Genomic DNA, 8414 nt, shown 5'->3' on the forward strand with positions numbered 1-8414 from the left:
TAGTACTTGTTCCGCGTGTAGTAATATAACAATAGTCTTAAGTACTGTAATTCACCTCCGTAGCACCATCGCCGAGTTATAGAATATAGTTATGTATCTATATTCATGACATACATGCGCTTTCTAATTGCACAGACATGGTTCAGCTTTTGGAAACATGCCATCATTGAAATTGAGCAAAAGTAAATGAGGTTCTGTAATAATTTAAACTACCAAAAGACCTCTGTGTGCAAGTGTACTGGCTTAAATTACGTCAGAAATTCGTTTAGGTACATCAGACCATTTGTGGTTAGCCAAATCATGAAGTAGCGCATTGCATGTGCATGTACTCGACTTCTTTACTACAGGTATTATGGGCACAAAATCTCATTGAGTCAAACTGTCACTTTAAGTTGCCTTACATGCACTGGTATGTGAGCGCATTTAACCGCTGGGTGAAGTGGGGTTGAGTTTTAATTTTCAACAGTTGGTTCATTTCAACAGCAATACAGTCTATTGGTTGACCATATTTGCATGCAAGGATCAATCTGCAGTGCAACAATTCAAAATACAGTCAACTACCAGTAGTGTATAGTACTCGAGTCTGTATACACTGAAGCACATTACAGATCCCAAAACAGCTTTTACTTTCAGTTTATTGCAATCAATGTCTCATCACTGACAAGAATATAAAACAGCCTTGAGTCTGTGTTGTTAACCATTTATTTGAAACTTCTTAAGCACGTCAAGCGCTAAAGCCATTTCATTAGTGGGGGGCTTTGTGCAGACAGGAGACCCCTCTTAAGAGCTTATTCTAAGGCAATGAAAACAATTCTTATTTTCTGGTGATTACACACAAATGAAAACACTTATATTCCAGTTCTTCCAACAGATCCATCAAATCCTACACACTGGACCTTTAAAATGAATGACAATGTATCCCATAAGTTACAAAGGCTTCCTTCCTGGATGGTTATACATTGACCACCTCTGAAGCTTGTGGCGGTCCAAACACACAAGTTGCAGCACCTGTGAAGGGACATTAAATCGTAAGCTTAATATCTCATCTCACACACCCTAAAAGAACATCTTCAAATCTGTTATGAAACTCTGCAAAGTCCCTTAATGCTGTTCCATCACCATACTAACCTGGTCAATTCATTGTGTCCAAATGTATTCCAGCTTGGTTGCTTCAGTCTTACCTGGCAAGACAGAAATATCAGTGATTTCATCGCCGGTGTTCAGCTAACAGATTCTTCCAACAGTCTGAGTGTCTCAGTGCGCTGCGAGTAGACTTCAGTTAAGATCAGTGTAACCGAATAACTGCATCATCATTGACCAAACTCAGACACAAGAGCTATAGAATGAAAGCCATTCTAAGCCCTGCTCTACCATTAACCACAATACAATGAAAATGAATCAGAAGTGGGTACTTACAGCTGTGGAAACAGCATGCCGACTCCTTTCTGGCAGCGTGTTGACAAGCTACAGGACAAACAAATGTTCATTACAACCACATGCCAAAACAAGGAAAAGGTAAAGGACCACACCAGCATGTTCAGACGTTTCAGTCAGTTATGAAAAACAAATAATCCTTATGAACATTGTTCAGCAAGGACCTGGATAACAAGGTCATTAGAGTTTTTCCAAAGTACTTTTTCAGTGCTCTGAAAACATTCAACTATTTACTTCCATTGTCCTGAGATGGCAACAGAAACCATGTATTTCTTTAAACATAGTGCAAGGTAAAATCAAAAATATTTGTAACTTTGATGAGCCAAACCTTTGGAAATCCAGTCATACTATTATGTGAGCTACATGAGTTGCGGTACACTTGTTAAAACATACATCAGTGGTGTGGTAATGTGGTCAGTGCGTCATGAAAACATGCTTTTCTCAGAGACTCTTCTATGAAATCATTCCATGTAACAGGAGCACAGAGCAGAGGCTTTTAGATCCTGGACTTACCTAGAAGAGCAGTCTCCATCTCCTGGGCCTAGTTTAAACACCTGTTGAGTACAGAGACAACACTATTGGACCAGTTCTTTTCTTTAAAGTTTGTATTGAGAATCAGTAATATGCATGATCAGTGCACTGTGAAAGAGCTTCATTGTATAATCAGAGACTCTAGTCTTGTGAATCATCATAGTAGCATACTGGTTTTCACAGCAAATCATTCTGTGCCACCCCATCCTGACACTTACCATCAGTTCACAGCTTCAGATTAGTCTGCTCACTCATGGTAGGAATACAGGTCTCAGCAGTCCCAAATGACAATGTGCTCCTTCAGTGTTTTAAGAAGCATGATGAAGCTGCTGCATCAATGGAGTTGTTCTATGCTGTAATAAAACATTCAATATTTGCTAATTCCCTCCAAGACTCGCACACAAAAATTAAACATCTGCATCAATTTAAAAAACATGAAGACTGCAAATGAGATTCAAACATCTTTGGGGGAATACTGATAGCACACAGATGTTCACAACTGTGGCTACCACTGAGGACATCCAGTTCCCCAGTGACATTTCTGGTTACTAGGCAGAAATCATTGATGTGAAGATTTTAAATTCTGCAATTACACATCACGTTTATTTCTAAAGCTATCTGACTGTATCTGAAAAGCATTTAGTGCATCCAGCAGCCTGGAGATTACTGAGAAAATTTCCCGTTTCTAAAATCTTTGCTAAAGCGCTGCAGGCAATACTGCAATCCCAGTAAACAGGAATGTGTTTACTTGTTTTAGAATTAACTAATTCTTACTGTGTAAAAGCTTGTACTGTGATTTGTCATTTCATTTGCTTATCCATTGCATTCTGCTAACAACTGTAGCATTATCCATGCTTTTCTCAGAGACTAGTCTATGAAATCATTATTCCACATACCAGGAGCACAGAGCAGAGGGGCTTTTAGATCCTAGAGGAGCAATCTCCATCTCCTGGGCCTAGTTTAAACACCTGTTGAGTACAGAGACAACACTATTGGACCAGTTCTTTTCTTTAAAGTTTGTATTGAGAATCAGTAATATGCATGATCAGTGCACTGTGAAAGAGCTTCATTGTATAATCAGAGACTCTAGTCTTGTGAATCATCATAGTAGCATACTGGTTTCCACAGCAAATCATTCTGTGCCACCCCATCCTGACACTTACCATCAGTTCACAGCTTCAAATTAGTCTGCTCACTCATGGTAGGAATACAGGTCCTCAGCATCCCCGAAAGAAAATGTGCTCCTTCAGTGCTTTGAGGAGCATGAAGCTGCTGCATCCACCTTTAGCGGGCTTCTGAAACATTAGAGACAGTCAATTCCATGACAGTGGAGTTGCTCTACGCTGTGATAAAACATTCAGTATTTGGTAATTCCCCCCAAGACTCAACACAAAAATTAAACATCTGCATCAATTCAAACATTTTTTGGGGAAAACTTATTGCACATCTGTGGCTACCACTGAGGACATCAAGTTCCCCAGTGACATTTCTGGTTACTAGGCAAAAATCAAATTTCTTACTGTGTAAAAGCTTGTATTGTGATTTGTCATTTCATTTGCTTATCAATTGCATCCTGCTAGCAAAAAAAAAAAACCTATATCCAATGAAAAATGTGTACCATCTCAAAAACTGCAGCTATTAAAGTTGCATCTCTTATTCCAAAATCTCTTAAAACCACTCACTTCATTCATCCATCTGCAAACTTTCTTCTCCAGGAGTTCCTTGGACACTCAGCCTTGGACTTCGACTCAACGGGGAAACCCATTCTGCAGTCTATTGAGAGAATGAAGAGCTCAGAGGTTGTAGCCAGGTTCTTCTTTAGTCTGGGTATCATCGGTTAACCCGCAATTCACTTGTAATTGAAAAATGGGGAAAAAAATGTAGATCTCGTTTAGAAACCAAAATCCAAAGAGCATTTTGTGTCAAAATCAAAAAAGGAGAAACCAATCACAAATAGGCTGTTTCTGGCTATTCCACTGTTCATTTTCAATAGAAGAATGAAGAGGTCCGTTTACATTCAGCCAATTGATTTTATATTAAACTAAAAACGGAAGTCAAATGTTTATGATTTTATACCAAAAACAACTAAGTTGTGCAGTCTGTTCTTTTGTCTCCAAATGAAAGCAAAACAAAATTCAGTCATGGCCTACTCATCAGCATGGCCACACACTAGTTATAACCCATGGCCTGAATTTAGATAACTTGGAAACAAAAGATGTGTTTCTAATCCCCTGTGTACAACTTTACTTTCAAATATCTGTCTCAAAAAACTGGAACCCTAAGTGCTCCCACATCACTGATTAAACCACTGATAGAATTTTCCAATCAACAAAAATATCTATGCTACAAGGTTATAGTTGGTATATAGTAAGTGCACAGCTGAATGAAAATGGAAACTATGTAAGCTTTGACTTGGTGGCTTTGAATCTACAAAGTGCCTTCCTCTTCAAACTGGTTGTGGCCTCACCATGATGTAATTAAAGCCTGGCCATAACACCAGTAACTAGGCCTAATTGCTACATGCTGCATTTCTAATTTGTCATTACTGAATAACTTAATGTAAAACTGAATAAAATGAAGTTTAGTGATTATCATTGTTCAAACAAGGCATAGAAAATCTGCAGTGCTGTAGAGATCAAAGCAAGCGTCCCAGACACAGGAAGTAAAGCAATTTAACAAATGTTTTGATTTAATCTGAAATAGATGTTGATCAATCAATAGTTGCTGATCAATATCACTTGGCAGATTGATTTATCCACTACAGGGGCTAACATCACAGCTGAAGACTGAAAACCCCAGAGTCGCTATAAAAAGTGAAAATTAGCTTAAACATGTCAGACTATTAAGATATTTGGTAACTTAGTACAAGGAGAAACAGTGAATATTTTGGTAACACGTGAGAATCTCCGCTGGTTGTCTTAGAGCAAGCATGTCAAACTCATTCCATAGAGGGCCGTGTGGCTGCAGGTTTTTGTTCCAACCAAGGAGGCACACACCAGGTCAAACAAACATCAAGGGATCACTTAGTAATCAGCTGAAGACTGAGATCAGCTAATTAATTGATTCCAGCCTGGTGTGCTCCTCCTTGGTTGGAACGAATCAGTTTGACATGCCTGTTTTAGAGAAACGACCAGCAGCAACACTATCTGGGAAAAACTAGTCTTTTTACACTAGAGAGTTTCCATTCTAGCCCTTGGCTTTTATTTTGACTACACTTCATTTCCTGTCTACTGGCCGTCACAAAAGTGAAATGAATAAAGAATTTGCTAATTTTTTTTTTTTAATGAATTGGTTGGACTCGTTTTACGTTTGCAAACAAAACACACAGAACGTGATTTTTCCCCGATTTTGATTACAAAATCAAACGAATTGCTCGAATGTACGCCGACCTCTTCATTCTTCAAACGAAAAGGAAAGAAAGGAACTGCTAAAATAGCAAAAACAGCCTGTTACGTTCTCGTTTTTTGCGTTAGAAACGAAACCGAGACAGTTTTTCTGTCGTCGGTTTTGAAACAATTGACGTTTCTCAGTTACAAATTAATTTGGGGATCATGAGATGATACCCGGATCTTTCTCCTAATTATAGTGCGGTTTCACCGCCATACCACGTGCTGAGCATAACAGAACTAATGTTGCTGTAAACGCCGCTGTTCGTCAAATTTCACCCCCTGACGACTACATTCGCCTAAAAGACGCTTTAGGAGGAGATTCAAAACGTATTGTATTTACCTTTCTTTGTCTCCTACGAGGTATTACTATTCGTCGCGATTTCTAACGACTTCCCACTCATAGGCACCCCCTAAGAGATCCGTCCACCAGAGGCTGAAAACCACGCAGCACATGGTTTATATATACGCGGGTCCTTCACTGACACAGCACAGCGTGCTTTTGGTGTCCGTAGTACTGCCTGTTACAGCATATCATACACCAAACACCATGCATTAAATGTACATTTCAAGAAAGGGAAAGTTCAGGGACACGTTTAATACATAATGGCCATTATGGACATGGATAAATTTTTGCCTAAGGGCATTTGGATTGATTTAAACAAATTAATTTTAATTAATGATGTGTCATTTGCATTCATTGGATGCCTCGGGTTGAGAAATGACTACAGCAAATGCAAAAGGACAAAGCAGTTAAACATTAAATGATAGAAAAATAATAAATGGACCGTATTTATTTGACTTTTAACACAAGTCAGTATCCACACAGACAGGCGAGTACTGGTGGGTAAATGCCACTTGCATGTGAGTGTGCGTGCTCATGAGCGGAAACACGCACACTCACACACCGATGACACAGCACCGGGACGAGACGAAATCTCAGTCTTAAGAATTCATTCGTTGGCTAAATCTCATTTAAGATTTTAACGTTTGCCTCTTTTACCTCAGTTTTTTTTTTTCAAAAACCATATTGGGGACAGTAAACCAAAAAGAGTATCTATTATTGATAAAGGATCTTAACCATTTCAGGTTCATTACACCATTTATAACATCAAAATCAATCGCATTCCCAACCGCATCCCCATAATCCTTGGCCATGTCTATTTTCATTATGTAAAGACATTTGTTTCTTCATATGAATTTAAAATTGACATTCTTTATTGATTTGATCATTCTCATTGATATGGGTAAGGAGAAGGCTGGGTAAATGAGTCTGGACAAACTATCCATTTTAGATAATTGAACCAACTTTCTGTCCTGAATTTCATTTTCAGGACACTGAAAGAAAATTGGTTTTCCCCCACCTCGCTTGTCCATTTTGTAGCCACGGCCTTCTTGCCAATGTTCCCATCAGCAAAATGAATACTTTTATCCTTGCAGACTGGATAAAAGGTCCAAACCCAGGTCTCTTCCTGGGTTTTGGACCAATTGTGGTACTTTATGTAGGCAGCTTTAGCTAACGTTTATTGCAACAAAATACAAGTCAGTATCCACACAGCTAACGTTTATTGCAACAAAATAGCTCGTTAGATTCTAATTGCTGTTACAATTACAGTAAAAATAATATATAACTGCAGATAGCTATCTGCTTCATATATTTTTCTGTTGATCAACTGACGCGTGAAACCACAAATTTGATGACCTCGCAATGTAGTTATCTGCAAAGGATCTTAAAAGCAATAGCAATTCAGAGTTGAATGAAAAAAAACAGAAGCTGAACATTATAATCTTCATGACCTGAGAATTTATTGCAGGACTGTTAGACTGCCTTAGTTTTAGCTCAGTGTACCTAATAACTGGCAACTGTATATATGTTTATAAGCTTTGTAGAAACATGAAAACATTATTTGAATGCAAATACCATATCCCACCAGCAATAATCCAGACAAGTATGTTTTGCATTTTCAATTTGATTTGATTGATTTGATTCAAATTTCATTTTCAATTTGCATGACAGAAGCATTTACACATGCTCTCCTCTCATCTACTGGTCTTCACTTTATGTGTGTGTGTATGTGTGTGTCAAGGGACAGTCCCATTGCAGTGGAAGAAACAGGAGCCCCAGTCCCAAGACTGCACGGCCTGTTACAGAAAACAACTAAAGCCTGTGGAATTGATTGGAAATTAAAAATGAGATATTTTCGAACCCCCACAATAACTTCTAAATTTGATTGTAGTAGAACCAATTTATGTCAACAGATAGGAGACCACACACACATATTTTGGGACTGCCCTAAGTTGAAAAATTATTGGGGAGGGATCCGGAAGGAATTAATTTCTATATTGAACATTGATTTACCTGTAACCCCACAATTTTATATCATTGGAGCACTTCCCAAGGGGAGATAGGAAAAAAAGAAGCTGTATTTATTACATGTTTTAATATTAATAGCCAGGAAGATGATAACTCTTTCATGGCTAAAACCGCTTCCTCCTACTATACCTCAATGGCAAGAAAGAGTGAAGAAGGTATATACGATGGAAAAGATAACTGCACACCTTCATCTTAAGATGGACATTTTCAGAACAAGATGGGCTCCCATAAGCGCATACTTAAATCTATCAATGTGAAACAATGTCAAACTGTGCTGTTTCAGGGGAACTGTCCGTGTGATATGTGAAATCTTGAGAAGTGATCTATCAGAGACAATCCAGTGGGCCGGAACTGTTTGCCAAACTGTTGTTGATTTAATTGTTCTGTTTGTAATACATCTTCTGAATGTCCTCATTTCTTCATGTGTATGTGGCAAAGGAAGACTTGATGTGAACTGGAATGTATGTACTAATACATGTGAAGATTAATAAATACTTGGTTCAAAAAAAAAAAAGCCTGTGGAATTGTATTTACTGTCCCTTGCACTCAATGCAATTAGTTAGAACCTAAAGAAGGATATTTAATGTGGCAGTTGAAATAAGGTTAATAAGGAAACGTCTACCAACTGCTGTTAATAAAAGGCATGTATTTCCTTTAGATTTCTGCAGAGCCAGAAATCCAGCAGACTC

At 38.3% G+C, this 8414-nt stretch overlaps 1 long non-coding RNA gene across 2 annotated transcripts; it reads right to left on the minus strand.

The window, feature by feature from the left end:
* Positions 1-617: 617 nt before the first annotated feature.
* LOC121619835 lies at positions 618-5812 on the minus strand. 2 transcript variants are annotated; one of them, XR_006007537.1, is made up of 9 exons: positions 5695-5812; positions 3648-3738; positions 3129-3260; positions 2862-2933; positions 2184-2318; positions 1948-1988; positions 1417-1464; positions 1129-1181; positions 618-1008 (listed from the first exon to the last, which is right to left on the minus strand). It is a non-coding gene; the product is annotated as an uncharacterized LOC121619835 (long non-coding RNA). The 2 variants fall into 2 exon arrangements; XR_006007538.1 differs by having other exon boundaries at positions 3648-3817; positions 5695-5776.
* Positions 5813-8414: the final 2602 nt, after the last annotated feature.

This window comes from Chelmon rostratus, chromosome 16 (assembly GCF_017976325.1).
Source record: "Chelmon rostratus isolate fCheRos1 chromosome 16, fCheRos1.pri, whole genome shotgun sequence".
In the NCBI taxonomy this organism is placed as follows: Eukaryota; Metazoa; Chordata; class Actinopteri; order Chaetodontiformes; family Chaetodontidae; genus Chelmon; species Chelmon rostratus.